Raw genomic sequence first — 16,951 nt, 5'->3', positions numbered from 1 at the left:
TATTTTTTTCAGCTGCATCCTAGCTGTTTTGGCTAACCAAGGTTTTTTTAGGCTAATTTAACATTTAGCTAATATTTTAGCTGGCTATCAGCTTCAGCGTTTTTAGCTATCAATTTCAGCATCTTCAGCGGCCAAATTTAGCTCAGCATTCACACTAGCATTATTGCAGGTAATGGTATATGTCTAGTTCATACTTATGTCAGAAAGTTACGATTTTAAAGTTTTAAAAATGTAGTTTTAGAGTGTTCAATAAATGTTTATGCTGTTCGTCCCGCGACCTAAGGTGTGTTTCGGATTTTGGCCCCCTGTGCGATTGTGTTTGACACCTCTGGTCTAATTCCTCCGTTATCTGCAGCTTTCTCATGCCTCAAACTAGCTGACCTTCAGGAACATCATAGGGGAGGAAACCACAAAAAACGTTCGTCTGGACATAAGGGCTTCACTCTGCGAGCCATCACTGCTCTTCTTATGACTGGCCTCCAGTGATGGTGGCGCTGAGTCAGGATCCAGCTTCGAGCATGGGAAAATGTAAAGGGGAGGAATGTGCTGGTGAAATGCTGTCAGCCCCTCGACGAAACCCCAGACTGAAAACTCTGCAAGATGGGTCCACATTTCCTCTGCCCTCCGTCTCCCCCTCTTTGCACTTATCCTTGAGGTTAAACGCTTGTGTCTCCTCATATTGGCCACAGCTGAGTACTTGCAACCTGATGTAACTGTTAAACCTCTCTGTAAATTCGCTTTCATTAGGGGCTTGTTGAAAGGTCTTGTTTCTTGTTTTACGATCATGTATTATTTTATCTACTTGGAGCCGTGCGATTTGATTTAAAGCAGACCGAAACGCTCCGACTTTGACCCGTTTTCACGTTCGCGTCTCCATTTTCAGCGGCGGAGACTTTTCCCTGCAGAAGTCATCAATTATTGTCATGTTTATCCTCTGGTGTTCATGTAATGTCCCCGCGTCCAGCCGGCTGAACTCATTATCCCCCTTTTGGACGGGAATATTCCGACATTTGCAGCACGTTTTGTGTATGTTAGCAACCCTCATCTCTCACTACTCATCACTTTGAGTTTGCCGTTCTCACTTCCAAATATCTTTTCCCGCAACCCCCCCACACCTCTTTTCCTCCTTTGTAACATCAAACCCCCTCCTCTCAACATCCTCCGCCTCCCTCAGGGTTTCGGCAGTACAAATTTCCGTTTATACCAGTGGCTGCAGGCTGACGACACCGCAGAGCTCTACCCCACACTCTGACGAGCCCTCTGATGCCGATTTACTGTACATGGCAGCCACTCTGGAGCCGCCGCACATCTGGAGTGGAGTACGCTTACTGAAAACAGGGGCCAGCCTTGGCCCAAACAAGTGTAGCCCGGCGAAACCGATGAGAGGCAGCTCCCTCACATTCCCCGCCTCCACCCCCCCAGAGCAGGTCTCTGAAGCTATTACAAAGACCTTGGAAAGATTGGATTCTGTAAACACAAACTTGAGAGAGGCATTAAGAGACATGTTGGAGCTAATGATGTGATTGTGGTGGGAATGTCTTCAACAGAGCTGCTGAAATCGCTGCTCTGAAAGCGTGGCTGAGAGTGTGACTTCTCGGAAATGTATATAAATCCTTTAGCTTTCTCTAAGAAAAGCTGTCAGAACGACAACTCTAACAGCAGAATTTAGGTTTTCCATTACCCGCCTGCAGCAGATTTGTTTACGCTTCCTCTGTACTCATTTTCAGACATGATTTCTGGTTCTAAAAAGTCAGGACTGAATGTAAAAACATAAATAGTTTGATGATTTGTAGACAAACAGACAATGCGAAATGAGGGAGCCTAAAAACAGAAAAATAACACAAATCTTAAGAGGAAAATCACTGAAAAGTGATACTACAGGAAGTCAGTTTTACTTACAAGAAATCTTATCTTGAAATCTTGAAATATCTTGAATGTGCTATATGCGGTTTAATTCAGCTCGGGGTGTTCACACCAGGCCAATTCTAGCACAGATTCTTCTTCTTCTGTCTTTTTGACGGTTTTCTGCCACATCCACCAGTTGGAAGAGGATTGGTATGAAATATCAAAGCGGTGCAAATCTTGTGAATCTTGCTCCAGGCTTTTTCTTTCAGTTCTATTCTGATATAGTAAAGACTTAGCCGGGCACAAACTGCAGTTCTTCTGTCACTACCAAATCCGAGTCCCTGGTTGGTCAAAGTTCAGCTGATTGGTGTTCAAGTGGTTCTGGTTGAACCGAGAAAAGACTCCAAAGTGAGAGTTTTGAAGGTAGAGACCCAAAACGCAGGTCTAAGGGCATTTGCAAGACTTTATATTGAAATTGGCTGCTTGAACGCGAGTTGCTGCAGATGGTGTGAAGCTGTGAAGATTCTTCTTCTTTAGTTTTTTTACTGTTTACTAGAACATCACCAACAGTGAGAGCAGGCTTGGTAAAAGATATCAAAGTGATCTCCCTCAGATCTTGTTTCGGGCTTTTTCTTTCACAGCTATATTATGATATATATGCCATACAATCAGGGCGAGCACAAACAACAATGATTAATTTCTCCCTCTGAGTCCTTGATTTGTCAAAGTTCAACTTTTTTTTAAATTAGTCGTCAAAAGTTAAACCAGTTGAACTTTGAGTCCACAATCAATGAACGCCCGATTTGTACGAGGGCTGTAACGAGTATCCGAGTACTTGGATACTTCCAATCAACTCCCAAAAATTTGAGTATGAATAATTTCAACACTCAAGATTCACAATCTTTATAAACATAGTAAAGTGTAGTAAAAATACAATTCAAGAATAATTAAAAGAAACAATCAAAAGAAATAGTAAAAAAAAAAAAAAAAAAAAAATTTGGCCGCTGAAGATGCTAGTGCTGATAGCTGAAGATGCTGAAATTGATAGCTAAAAGTGCTGAAGCTAAATAGCCCGCTAAAATATTAGTTAAATGCCAAATTAACCTAAAAAACTGAAAAAGTCTAAGTTAGCCAAAACACCTAGCATGCAGCTGAAGTATTGGCTAAACTCCAAATTAACCTAAAAAACTGAAAAATCACAAATTAGCCAAAAAAGCTAGCATTCAGCTGAAATATTAAACTCCAAATTGACCTGAAAAACTAAAAGAAAATCCTAAGTTAGGCAAACAGCTAGCATACGGCTGAAATATTAGCTAAACTCCAAATTAGCTTAAAAACTGAAAAATCATAAATTAGTCAAAATAGCTAGCATGTAGCTGAAATATTAGCTAAAAACCTCAATAAATGTCAAAAATCTAGCAGAATGCCATTATAACTCACCTTTACTACACTCTGACTCCATATAATATAAAGTTACGACTAATCGACTATTAAATTAGTCGTCGACTATTTTAATTGTCGATTGGTGGTCGATAAGTGGACTAATAGTGGCAGCCCTAGTTTTTATTGATCTAATTGTTGTTTATTTTGATACAGTGACATTAAAAACTAGTGTAAAAAGTAAAAATTACTAATTTTAAAACAAACTGAGAATCTTAGTACCTGTTTGCCTATCTTTAGAGATGGATTCTGTATATAAATAAGTAATTCTGTTTCATAAAATGCATTTTGTCTAATGAAGATTTCTTTATATCAAGTTTTTTTTGTTTTAAATCAAGTTTTCAAGTAAGGAGCAGAAGGATTGTGACTAATAATTTCCTTATTTCTTGATTCTTGCTCCTAAAGAGAAAACATTCTGCTGGTTTTGAGGAAAGCTTGAGTTAAAATAACTTAAAAACGGCTTAAATATCTTTAATGTATATATAAAAAACGAGGTTTTGAACTTTTTCAAGTATGAAATAGTTGCAAAGATTCAGCTTCTCCTATTTTGTCATTTCTTCTTTTGCATCCGACACTCTTCATCACCGTTTGATGAAAACGGGGTTGGGTCAGGTCAGGAATACACTTGGAAAAGGTCATAAATCATGTAAAGGTCAAATCTGAAATGTAATAAAACAGATTAAATCTCCAGGAGAATCTGTCAACAATAAATGTTGTAAAATCTCCGCGTTTGTCTTCATCTTCATCCTTCTCGTCCCGCTTTCTGCAGCCCGCAGAGACGGCGTCTCCAGCTCGCCATATTGAAAGTGCGTTAACGCGTGCGTGCCGGTGCGTCTGAGTGCGCGCAAGCGAGGTAAAAAAAAAGTGTCAAGGAATTCATTGTCTGTTCTCCACCTGTTATTATTCTGGTCCCAATCAACCTGCTAGCCAGTCTGGAGCCAGTGGCCATCTGGAAACACTGCTCTGTTTATAAACTTGGCAAGGATCAGCACTCTGGGGCTTTGACCTCCCACACAAATCTGGAAACAATTAGAGCAAGACAGTCTGGCTGATTACTGCGAAAGGCCCCAGCGTGGATCCCACTGACGACTGCGGGGACTCCAAAGTCTTGTTAAAGAAAATGCAGACTCAGTGCTACACGGATCGCTCGCACCACCGTCACACATTCACAGATTGAGCTGCTTTCATCTGCTGTCTCCTTTTTTTGTATTTATTACTCTTTCCCACTCACAGACTCGCAAAGCCACCCACGCGCACAAACAAAACACTTTTATTGATCTTTTTTTGTTCATAGAATGACTCGTACCTCAGTTTTATTTAAGAAACGTAACCTCTGTCCGCATGTTGACTCATGCTCATGAAAACTGCCAACATTAAAGGGAAATTGCCTGGAAAAATAAGGAGAAAGTCAAAAAGAAAACTATCTTCAGATGTTTTCAGGATAAACCGATTTTATATTTATTTTGTTATTAATTAGTGGTGAATAACTTCCATGTATTGCAATTTCAGAATTCAAAATTGAAGGTTAAACAAACATTTACTTGTATTAACTGACTGAAGTCATTAGCACATATTTGCATCGCAGTCAGAGCCAAAATAAATCCTGAAACCAGCCCGTTGGAAAAAGCAAATCCTTGTTCTGGTGAAAAACGGAGCAGCAGAGCAGGTCTAAAGTATGCTCGATAATTAATTAAAAGTTGATCATTTGGAAAGGTCTCGTCCATCCTTCATTCTGCATTTGGGTAAGAATCTCCACAGCCTGGTTGTGGTAGAGTGCGACCGCATTCATCATATATCAGTAAGGAAAACTTGGGCTGATGGGATCCGTCCTGCAGTTATTTATCAGATTTAATATTAATCAAACTCATTGTGGGATTTTCTTTAACATATAAAGAAATCTGATTCAATTTGTCCTGAAGTAATGTCCCCTCTGCAGCTATGAAGGCCCAGTAATTGGCTGGACAATGAACCCAGATGATAATGATGGTGAATAATTGCTCCGGTTCTGTTTTTCTCTGCCTTTTGTTCGCCCTCCTTTCCATTCCCTCTCGCGCATTAGATCTTTTACGAGGATTTATGGTATTCTGCTGAGCAGCGTGTGTGAACGAAGCAGGAGGGGCTGCTTTTAATAAGCAAAGATTATAGGAAATGGGCCCAAAGCCCAATAGAACATTTCCAGCTGGAAGTCCAGCCGCTGTTCTTTGCAGGAGGGCAGCTCAGCTCCAGTTTAACAGGGAAGGAGGAGATGGAGATGGAGTGCAGATTTGGCATTACACGGTGCTTTGCCATTTCTTTTTCATTACCTGTGTTGTTGGACAAACTGCTCCTGTGCTCCCAGTGGAGGAGGGAGTTCTCGGGGGTCCGAATACTTCATAACAAGCAAATGGGCTTTCAACAATCACAGTGAAGAAAGGTCTGCTGCCTAAAGTCCTGTTGGTGTCCAGCTAAAGGGTTTCTTTACCACAGGAAATGGATTTAAGACTTTTAGATTTATTTTATTCTATTCTTTTGTGGGTTTATTCTACTAAATTACTGTCAAATTTTAGAAATAAATAAATAAATGTGATTTATACTTTTCATAAAAAGTGGAGTTTGTTGCTAATTTTTATTTAATCTAGATCTCCACTTAGTTTATCATCACCTTGAACAGAAAAAAAACTGAAGAATGTTTTTTTATTCCTAAATTCAGGCATCAAAGAGGGCAAATTCATTCTTTGCCGGAGGTAAAAAGATAATTTATGAGTTTATAAAATCAACATGAATGAAATTAAAATAAGTAAGAAATGATGACATCCTCTTTAAATAATCACCAATCTTGAAAATGATTCATAAATCAATGTTTAATCTTATTTGAAAAAAATTCTAAAAACGAAAGCGATTTACCTAAAATTGGACTAAAATATTATTATTATTTTACTCATGGAAAAAAAAGATTAAAAAAAAATAATCGAGGTCAAAGTTTGGACCTCCTATTAACTATTTTTGGCTGAAATCACGTCTTTTTTTGGCATCTATCAGTCAGTTTGACATTACCACAAATACATTCTTTTGAAATTACATTTCATATAACATTTTAAATAGGCTTAAAACATTTTTTTATATCAACTGACATCACTTGGATCACCCAGTGATGTTTCATCTGGACTATGGACTTAATCATCACTCGTCCCTCAGCTCTATATGAATGAACTCTACTCATATATGCAGTTTTAGCAGCTAACTTTTCTTTAACCGTTCTGGTATCGCCTGTCCGTCCTGGGATGGGATCTCTCCCTCATGTGGGAATCCCTAAGGTTTCTTCTTTTTTTTCCTGACTCAGGTTTTTTTAGGAGTTTTTCCTTACCGCGAGGGAGGGTCTAAGGACAGGGATGACCGTTCTTTATAGTCTGTTTAGTTTTTACCTATTGTGCATATTTTATGACTCCATCTGTGCATCTGTTAAAACTACAGGCATGAAGCCCAATGAGGCAAATTGAATTTGTGATATTGGGCTATATAAATAAAATTGAATTGAAATTGAATTGAATTAAATTGATATTAAATGTGTATTATCTTTATATCCCATTGAGATTTCAAACCACTTTTGCAAGAGAGTTCTGGCCAAGAGGGAGCCACAGTTTGTTAACAGTACATTACATTATTGAGACAATAGCACATTTAAAACACATGATACATCTAAACAATACATATAAATCTAACATGTATGGTTTCGTAAAAATGTGACGTTTTAAAAAAAAATAAAACAGTTATTAAGAGAAACAATTACGGGATTTTGTGGAGTTTTCTAGCCTTGAAGAACTAATGATGGCAGTTCAACCTTTTTATAAAATGTATCCAAACGTGGGAAAATATACAGGCTTTTTTAGGTTTTCATATGAACATGTAAACCATAAGAAAATATATATATATTTTTTATATTATTTTGTCTTTTTTTCTTGTCATTTGCCGTATTTTGTGTATTAGGTGATTGTTTCACCAAAAGCCTCTTTGGCTTTCTCCATTTTAGTTCATGTTTAAACTCTTCTACATAACATAAATGTTATAGTTTTAGGATGTTATGTAGGGGTTAAATAAGTAAATAAATAAATTATTAAATAAAAAAATTAAATAAGCAAGCAAAAAGTAAGTAAGTAAGTAAGTAAGTGAATAAGTGAGTAAACAAACAAACACACCCTCATAATGCAGACTCAAACTAAACCACACCAGGGTTCACTTGCAGGTGACCCACAGTTTCTCACCTGCTTAATGAAGAAGACTGAGGAACTCTAGACTGGTCCAGACAGTGCAGTGTGAAAGCCCCCCCTCCCAAAATGTGCTGCTTTCATTCCCTCATAATCATGTGAATGCTGCAAAATTATGAAATAAGATTAGAAGTATCTGTACCATATTCCCAAAACACAAAGGAAAATTTTAGAGATACAATTGACCTCAATTAAGGTTTAAAAATCGTTATTGATTTAGACCAGAAAGTGTGACACGCATTGAAATGTCAGGACGCCAGAGTGTCCACCGCTGCTGCGTGACCACATTGAATATCTTCATAACTTACAGAATCAGAAGTCAGAACCACATCTTAGTGAAAGCTTCGTCTACATTAAAGTATAACGACACACACGGATCTCTTTTTGCTTTTGTAATGACAGGAATGGAACAGAAAGCAGAGAAAACAGGATCCTGATCTGGCCGTGCGCGGTGCCGCGGGTCTGGTGTATTTTTGACATAAGAGAGGAAGAACAAGGGCAGTGTCCTTCCTGGTTCTCCATGACTTCCTGCAAAAACTGGAATCTGATTCCGAGCCACTTGCTGCATTCCCTCCCGGTGCCATTGTTTCACCAGCCATTGATCTTTGCTTCCACTGACAGCCGGCTGTGAAGTGAATGAGAACAGCTCAGTTATGCAAGGTTACAAAGTCATTTGATGTCGCCTTTAAGATTTAAACGGAGACTGTTTCACATTTTTAAAGAGCTCCTATATTAGCTTAAAAAAGTACCTGTATAAAAATAGACAGGTGTAGTTTAAAATGAGCAACTCAGCTATTAAAAATATAGCAACCTGGCAGGTGTCTAAGCTAATTAAATAAAGCCAAAATGGGGCAAAAGGAATTATCGTCGAAGGGTATCGTATACCGCAACAACCACCCCGGCACTTGCAGCCTCCGTTCTACTCACGCTTATTGGCTGAGCGGCGACTACACACCCAAGAAAATACCAAATAGTGGCTTTTCTGTTGGTTTTATCTCCATAGCAACCATTTTATTTTTTGGTCACCTGGGGGTGACAAACAGATCTGTGTAATTTTTAGAAGAATCTGGAAAAGTACATTTTTGGATTTCCTTAGTAACAGAGATTTTTTTGTTGGCCACGCCCACATTACTAACATATTTATATCATATATTGTTTCGTTCACCTTGAGTCAACGATTCATGTATTAAAGTTTCTCAGTATTTAGGTAAAACATCAATGAGGAACAGGGAAACACAACATTTGTTAGGTTGCCACGCTAACACTGTTAAAAATCTACAAACTTTAAAGCCAATTTTTTTTCCAATTAGCTTCCCAATGATGCTCGAGGAGATAGAAAGTGATAGATGTAAATTCTTTGGAGAAATTTAAATTTGTAGTGGCGATTTTTTTTTTTTTTCGTAATTCAATATGGTGACTTTTTCCTGAGGTCAAAGTTCAACAAAAATTCGGTTGTGATTGTAGTCCTTACCTGGTGGCATGAGTGTGAAATTTCTCAAAGATTGCTCAAATAAAAGTATTTTTTCCCATATATTGCAAAAATTGTCAAATTTCACTCTTTGCCACAAAATGCTCATGGGTCATTCGTATCCCATAATATTCACATTAAAACTTCCTTTGGTCTCCTTTTAGGATTTAGATTTTTTTTTTTTTTTAAGCCCCATAAGAAATTTTGGATCCCATTATTTTGTCCTTGGGGAGGTGAATAATTCCTCTTCACCGGGTACTAGCTGTCAGGAATCAGAGCTCTGTCTCCCCCTCTGGTCACCGGTGGGAAACCATCCCCAGATTATTGACTCACTACATCTCCCAGCTGCCCCACCAGTACCCCATTGACAATCATCCACCTGAGCCTTAGGCAGCACACTGAGCATCACTCAGTGCGGAGTGTTGTTTGTGTTGTAGGCTATTTCCAGCATTAAGCATTATTTTTATTTTTTTAGTCTTATTTTTGTATTTGTCCTGTCTAACAGTTGAGCAAACTGATGCGGGCTGAGAGCCTCTAGTGTTGTTCAGATTTTACTGTCACAACAGGGATGTATTACCAAGCGTTATTTTTCTGACCAACTGTTTCCTAACCTCGTTTTTGCTCTGACTCCGTGTTGCCGCCTGCCCCGACCCACGCCTGAACTACGTTATCCAAAGTCGTGATTGACCTCTGCCTGCCCGGCCCTGCCTTAGCTTCACGGAATGTCTTCTTGTCTTTAGTTAGGTATGTGCAAATTTGGTGAGTTTTCGAGGTTGTGGCGGCATTGAAATTTCACTCAAAAGAAAGAAATACAATCACAATCTGATTGTTGCATCTGAGTCGCTTCAGAATACTATTCCATAGTGTGACCTTTGATATTAGTGAAAGTCTTGACGTGGAAGCTAGGGCTGGGTATCGGTTATAATTTCCAGAAACGATTCGATTCGTAAAAGCCTATTGAAGCCTATTGATTCTGATTTTTTTTTAATTCTTTCGATCCTCTCAATTTAATTCAATTTTGAGTTTACACATTTATACACATTTGTTTAGAAATACATTAATAGTCTACTATATGTTAGGAAGACATTTATATTAATCTGTTACAATTCACATACTGTAAAATTCACAATTTAAATAATGAGATTGTTAATATCATAAAGTGTTTCATGGTTTCTCAAAAGGAGAAGTTCTAACAAAAATGTTCAGATCATTAACATTGTAAACATTGTTCTGATTCTCCTGGAGGGTGTTTCAGTTTGGCCACTAGGAGGCGATCGCGCTATAACAGTACACCTTTTTTCAAGAAGAAGAAAAAACTTTTAAGCAAAAAGTTGTCTTTTAGATCACAAATGATAACTTTAAAAATAGAGTTTGAAACATTCATGTCTATGAGTTTATAAAGATGTTCATTTAGTCAGTAATGTATTATTAGGTCGACCAAGTGTTAGCATTAGCCTTCCTATGAAAAACTTCATTAAACGTTAGCATCAAGCCAGACTTAAGCTTTTTATGTGCTTAATCAATCTATATTTTTATGAATCAATTATGTATCTATTGAGCTTAAAACGATTCAAATCAGTTCATTGTTTATGTCAACCCAGCCCTAGTGGAAGCACATCCATCAAAATCTGATATTCTAAGCAGAAAAAGTGTGACATAAGTTTCCTCAACACCATCATGAAAACCGTCCAAAAACAGAAAAAAAATATTAATGCACAAACATTTCAGCAACTTTCTTAAAATTCAGGAGCCTGCAACCACTTGGAAGTGGAAGAAAGAAGCAAAGCTTGAAGTTTTTGGCCTTCCAAGTGGAAGCTAGATAAATAAACATGGACATCTAACATTTATTTGGGTGCCTGAAGAGCCAGACATGACTCATAGTTTGACAGGATCACACACAGTAACTAACTTCCAGTTTATTTCTTGGAATTTACAAAACAAAATAAACATATTTTGTAAAAAAATAAGCCTTTTTCAAAATTCAAAGTCTTTTATTAAATTTTTTTCTCTGAAACGCACCCGTTTTGATCCAAAAGAAATAAATCAGCACTCCTTCATATCATAAATATCCCACTGGACTCCATTTTTGTAAATGTTCACAGCTGAGCATTGGAAACGTCCCCCCTCAGAACCTGTTCAGGGGGAAAAAGGAGCTCATAGGATGTTTAACATTTGCTCCTCGTCTCTGCTTGATGGAGACATGACACTCATGACTTGCAGCTGCAAACCTGCTATAAATATTAATGATAGACCGTCTGTCTGTGTTAATGCAACAGCTGGCAAAAAGAGCGCTTAAGCCGTTTATCTTTCAAATCGATCATTCTTTTGAAAAGTACACCCTAATTAAATATACATCAAAAGCTTGCACATCTTAAATTATTTTAAATATCTTTATTTATGGCATCTATTGTGGACGTTTCGTTCAAAAACATTTGGCAGGTTACATTAAAATTTGTCAGAATCGCAGCAGAAGGCTTCATAGTTCCTTTGTGAAGGGATCTGTCACGATCATGACAGCTTATTTCTTTAATAAACGTTAAACTCAGTCATTGAATTATATGCATAAATAATTTCCAAAGGTGTCATTGCAGTACAGAGTTCTGCAACCCGAGCCTCCAGAGATTCATGCGGCTCTTTTATCCTTCTGTTGTTTCTCTTTGGCTTTGAAGAAAAATGTGAACAATCTGAATAAATAATAGATTTGTTAGTTCTGTTATTTATGTTGAGTTATTTAAACTGGGGTTATTCTGCAATATTGAAAATAGGATTTTTTTCCCCACACTGGAAAAAATGTCCTCAAACATATTAAAAAAAATATATCATACAAACTTCTTTCCCTTGTTTTAAGTTAAAAAAATCTGCCAATGGAACTGGTGATTTGGTTTTGGTAAGATTTCTCAAAAAGCCTATGCAAAATCAACTTTTTGAGCTTGTAATTGTATTATATTGTTCATTCCTCAGTATAAAGAACCACAAACTGGTATTTTGATCCGTTCATGCATTTCTAAGTATTCCTCTAAAAAGCTGCGCACTGAACGCTAGCCCCTCCCATCCCACGACAACTAGCAGGTTTTCACAAGCTTACGTCACAAATTGAGAAAAGCCCTTTTCAGACGAGAGTCTGCGCTGCCAGAACCGCCCGCCAGGCTAACACAAAAACCCAATTCCTCTGCTTAGCTAGCTGGGATCAGATGCTAACGTCAACGTTCAGCTAGAAGTGCAAAGCCCGTAACTTCACAGCTCAGTTAGTGGTGCAAAGCTGCTAACTTTGCCACTAAGCTAGCGGTAATGAGTCGCTAACTTTACTGCTCAGCTAATGGTGATCAGCCACTAACTTTAAGGCTCAGCTAGCTGTGCTTAGCCGCTAACTTTAAGGCTCAGCTAGTGGTGATCAGCCGCTAACTTTGCAGCTCAGCTAACGGTAATGAGTTGCTAACTTTGCTGCTCAGCTAGTGGTCATCAGCCGCTAACTTTAAGGCTCAGCTAGCTGTGCTTAGCCGCTAACTTTGCAGCTCAGCTAGCGGTAATGAGTCGCTAACGTTGCTGCTCAGCTAGTGGTGATCAGCCGCTAACTTTGCAGCTCAGCTAGTGGTGCAAAGCTGCTAACTTCACCACTCAGCTAGCGGTAATGAGTTGCTAACTTAGCTGCTCAGCTAGGCCTTGGGGAACTCCGCATGTATTTCTGTTGACTGAGATGTAAAATTACCAATTGACACAAAATATTTCCTGTTTTTCAAGTACGTTTTGAACCTGTTTAGTACTGGCCCAGCGAGGCCCACAGTTTTCCAGTCGTCTTATAGCGTGGTCGACTGTATCAAATGACTTATTTCCAAACAATTATCATTAGTCACTTTTGTCAGAGCTGTTTCAGTCCTGCGTTTACGTGCTTTTAGACTAAATTAAATCTTGAAATTAGATATAAACACTAAAATATTATCTATTAAAATAAGCGATTATTGCTCAAAAAGAAAATTTCAGATATTTGTAGAAGGTATATTTATACAATTTTCCCTCCAGAAGCCCCTCCCTAATTGCCTAGTGTGAGCATCATGGGCTAAATCGTGTTCAAGAATGCATGTTTGAATGCCCGGTATGTCCGTAGCTTTAGAGTTAAAGGTTGTCTAGTACGTCTCTTACATGTAATTTAAACATGCAGTAGCAGAGTTATTTAGTTTTTTTTCTGCGGCTGGTTTGTTTTCAGCTGAAGGTTTGTTTTCATCTCCACAAACCATGTGAATCTTTGCTTGTGGTGCTTGTGGTGCGCAGCAGGTCTCGCTCTTTGCCTTTTCAAGCATTTCCAATCACACGCCGGGCGAAGTCTGCGGTGCTTCATGCTAAATGTTTTCAGGGTGCTGCCATGCTCATCAGTTTCACACAGAGCCGCTAAACACATGGCTGCCACAGCTGAGGGGAGATGTTCCTTAATTAAAAACCCAGCGTTGGTTTAAGAATAAACACCACCTCTGCAGACAGCGGATACATTCCTCCTGTTCATTCCACATGTCATGTGACCTTCTAAAGACATGAATGTGGGTTTGATCAGAACACCTGTCTGTTTGGATCCAGGTGTTCCTGCAGGTGGAGCTCCGCTCCAGCTGGTGGCAACAAGTTGTTTCATCAGTGGCAACCATGGGACTTCCCTGTTGGTTCTTCGCATCCGACAGCATCTTTGCTGGCTGAAGGTAATATTTGATGAATTTCTTTGCCCCCAAAGTCCTTCATGAATTAATAAAGTGTGAAAAATCCAATTTACCATAAACCAGAACTGAACTGCTTCTGATTCAGCTTAAAGAACAACTCCAGCTGGACAGTATTTCAGTATTTATTCACTGATGACTAGAAAACACCTCATTATTGTCAGCTATAACATCGTTTTCTCAATAGATCTCTAAAAATCCGGACACAAATGTTCCACATTAGAGAGCCGACGACATAAAGACATGTAGGTGGAATGATTCCATAGAGAACAGCTGGAAAAGTCCTGACAGCTCAGATCTGCAGCATTGCTCTCCTCAAAGGGGTTTGCCTCATTGTCACAGGAAAAACTGCTGCTTTTGGTGTCCAGGGTTTTAACTGTTGAGCTCACAGAGATTTATTCCTTTAATTTTCCCACTAAAGTAGAATTACTCTCATTTGCTGGACGCCAGTTTGGCTCAAATGTGCGACACAGAAATGTTAGAACTCTTGAGCTCAGCTGCATCAGGGGAGATACTTCGCAATAGGAAGAAATGACAAACCGACAGGGAAATACCACAATCTTGTATCAACAGTTTCATTTTTTTTATAGTAGCATCGACTTCTGTTTCCATCCACACAGGCTGTGTTGGTCTGAATTCTGTTCTTATACTCTTATACTGCATGACAATACAGTATGTTTATGCTCCGCCTTTTGCCTTCTCAATTCTGAGCACTTGACTGAAAACTTCAACCAGCCACACATACTCATTATTTCAATAATAACGTATATACCAAAATATCCAAAGGAAAGAATTAAAATGATTATGGGATGGCCTCCGGACCTATAGTTTGACAGCCGTTTGGAGACAAAGTGAGAGATTTGATAATTTTCACATTTTTTTTCCACTATTTGAAAAAAAAATTCTTTCTGTTTGGGTGATTTTTTTCCCACTCCAACTGTGTTTTTTTCTATTGTAGAATCATTCCCAGTCGGCTTTTAATTCAGATTATTCAATTTTTCTTTGAGACATATTTTCTGCAGAGCAGCAGGAGCTCCTCAGAAATTTTGATTTGGACTGAGGGCGTGGAAGAAACCCTGGGCTAATTTCCCAGCATTCCTTTGTTTACACTCTTTCTCCGGCTAACTTTTAGCACTAACAAGCCCATGCTAACGTTAGCATAGCAAAGAAAATCCAGAGGGATATCGCAGGTATCCAGCTGCTAGGTTTTGAGCCAGACAGAAGATCAGATGAGGAAAATGAAAACATTTATGGATCTATTTGTCTGCTAGTGGATGCTTCAGAATAATAGAGGGGAAGGGACACTTTAGCCCCGCCCATGGCAGTCTTTTTCATCTGTCCCTGAACCAATACAGTTTGAATAAAGAAATACTCAGAAACACAGTTTTAATATTTAACTCTTATGTATATATGCTACAAGAATCTGTTAAAAATAACTAAAACACAATTTTCATTGCAGTGGGTCTTTAAAGGGGCCTTACCCTGATTTTCTGAAGCCTTTTAGAGTGAACTACAGTATCTCCATATAATCGTATATTACAGTTGAAACACTAAAAAACAAATTATTTATGAAATATTAGTTATTTTCCTGAGTTTTTTCCAACCTGGAAGTAAAACGACTCGATTCCTCAAGCTCCGCCTTCCGCTGCGTGTGGCTGCCAGACCCACGAAAACAAGCGGCACACACGTGGTGACGTCAGCACAATGCCAACCGCTTCCTCCATTAACAAAATACTTCTATCGTCAAGAAAACCAGTGGTTTGTTTTAGCCAATTCTTCTAAAAATTACAGACCTGTTTGTCACCCTCAGGTGACCTAAAAATAAAATGGTTGCTATGTAGATGAAACTAACATAAAAGTCACCATTTTGAAAAAAAGTGTTTGTTTTTTAAATAGATATAAAAAAAAAAAACCCAGGAGGTTTTGTTTCAATAAAGCTTCTTGTTAAATAATTATATTTTTAGTGATGCACTTCTGAAAACTTCTTAATAAGTCGACCCGTTTTTCATCACTTCAAACTTTCTTTTTCAAGTAAACTCTTTAAAATAAAAAAATAATAATGAAGAACAATAAAGGCTTTTTTGTAGAAATCTGCCAGACTTTAAGACTTTGGAGACAAACACAATTAAACATAAGAGAAACTTTCTCAAAACAAAGTTTCTGAACTGAAAGGATCTTAAAACAAAGCAGGGCGAAGATGCTGCAGAGCAGAAGGGAATAAGAAAAGGAAGTCAGTGAGGCGGACGCATGAGTGAGGAAAACCACAGCAGCCAAATACTCCTTTTATTAAGTCAAGTCGAAGGGATTCATCACAGCAGGCTGAGCTGATCCACCACGCTTGATGGGAGACTCTCCCTGTCATATCCGGTCCAATCCTGTAGGTGGAGCGAATCCTCCTCCCTGTGTGTTCCTTCCACACAAGACATGCAGGTCTGTGCTCCATCTACTGATCCGTGATCAACAGCCCCTCCACTTATCGTCTGGGAAAGTCTGTTTGATTAATGGTTCAATTAGGGGCAAATGGAAAAGGTTAGAGCATTAAAGCCAGGGGAAAGTATGATTATTACTGGGAACATTTTCTGTTTGATCATGTTGAATGGGAGTTCTTTTGCAGTTCAAGCTCTCTTCGGACAGAAAAGGGAGCGAAATGAGAGAGTATTGGACCACCAGGGAGCCATGAAATATTCCCATGAAGGACTGTGGGGTTAAATAACTGATCCTGAACCGGTTTGTGTGCCGCCTGACGAAGGGTTTTATGTGGAGGACCAGCTGGACTCTGTGCAGGAGGCAGGTGTGTCAGATCGGGGTAACAGGTGCAGGTAATATGAGAAAGCAACTGCATTCTTATGGCAGTGAATCACATTTATGCTGTTTGATCATTTAAAAAATACATAACCAATGCTTTCAATATTTAAAAAATCCATATTAGGAAAGTACTTCCTGGACTTTCAGTAAAAAGCTTATGCTAATCCTCTTAACAAACATAAGGGAATACGGTTGTAAATTCAAAGTTTCCCTTTAAAACAGGTGTAAAACTCAATCGCACAAGGGGGCAAAATCCAAAACACACCTTAGGTCGCGGGCCGAACAGGATAAACATTTTCTGAACACTCTAAAACTACACTTTTAAAACTTTCCAACCATAAGTTTTTAACATAATTACGAACTAGATATGTAGCATTACCTACGATAATGCTACTGCTGATGCGTTATCAGGTCGTCGTTGTAAATGAGAAATTGTTCTCAATCAACCAACCTGT

General features: G+C 38.5%; 1 protein-coding gene across 2 annotated transcripts in view; it reads left to right on the top strand.

The window, feature by feature from the left end:
• The window catches only part of sntg1 (syntrophin, gamma 1), a 187,382-nt gene that overhangs the window by 15,085 nt on the left and 155,346 nt on the right, over positions 1-16,951 (top strand). For both annotated transcript variants that reach the window (XM_024274265.2, XM_024274264.2), the window contains exon 2: positions 13,561-13,676. The gene's annotated coding sequence lies outside the window, so the exon portion shown is untranslated. The remainder of the gene's footprint in view (positions 1-13,560; positions 13,677-16,951) is intronic.

The sequence above is a fragment of the Oryzias melastigma genome, linkage group LG17 (genome assembly GCF_002922805.2).
Source record: "Oryzias melastigma strain HK-1 linkage group LG17, ASM292280v2, whole genome shotgun sequence".
Classification (NCBI taxonomy): domain Eukaryota; kingdom Metazoa; phylum Chordata; class Actinopteri; order Beloniformes; family Adrianichthyidae; genus Oryzias; species Oryzias melastigma.
This window is presented reverse-complemented; position numbering and strand designations above follow the sequence as displayed.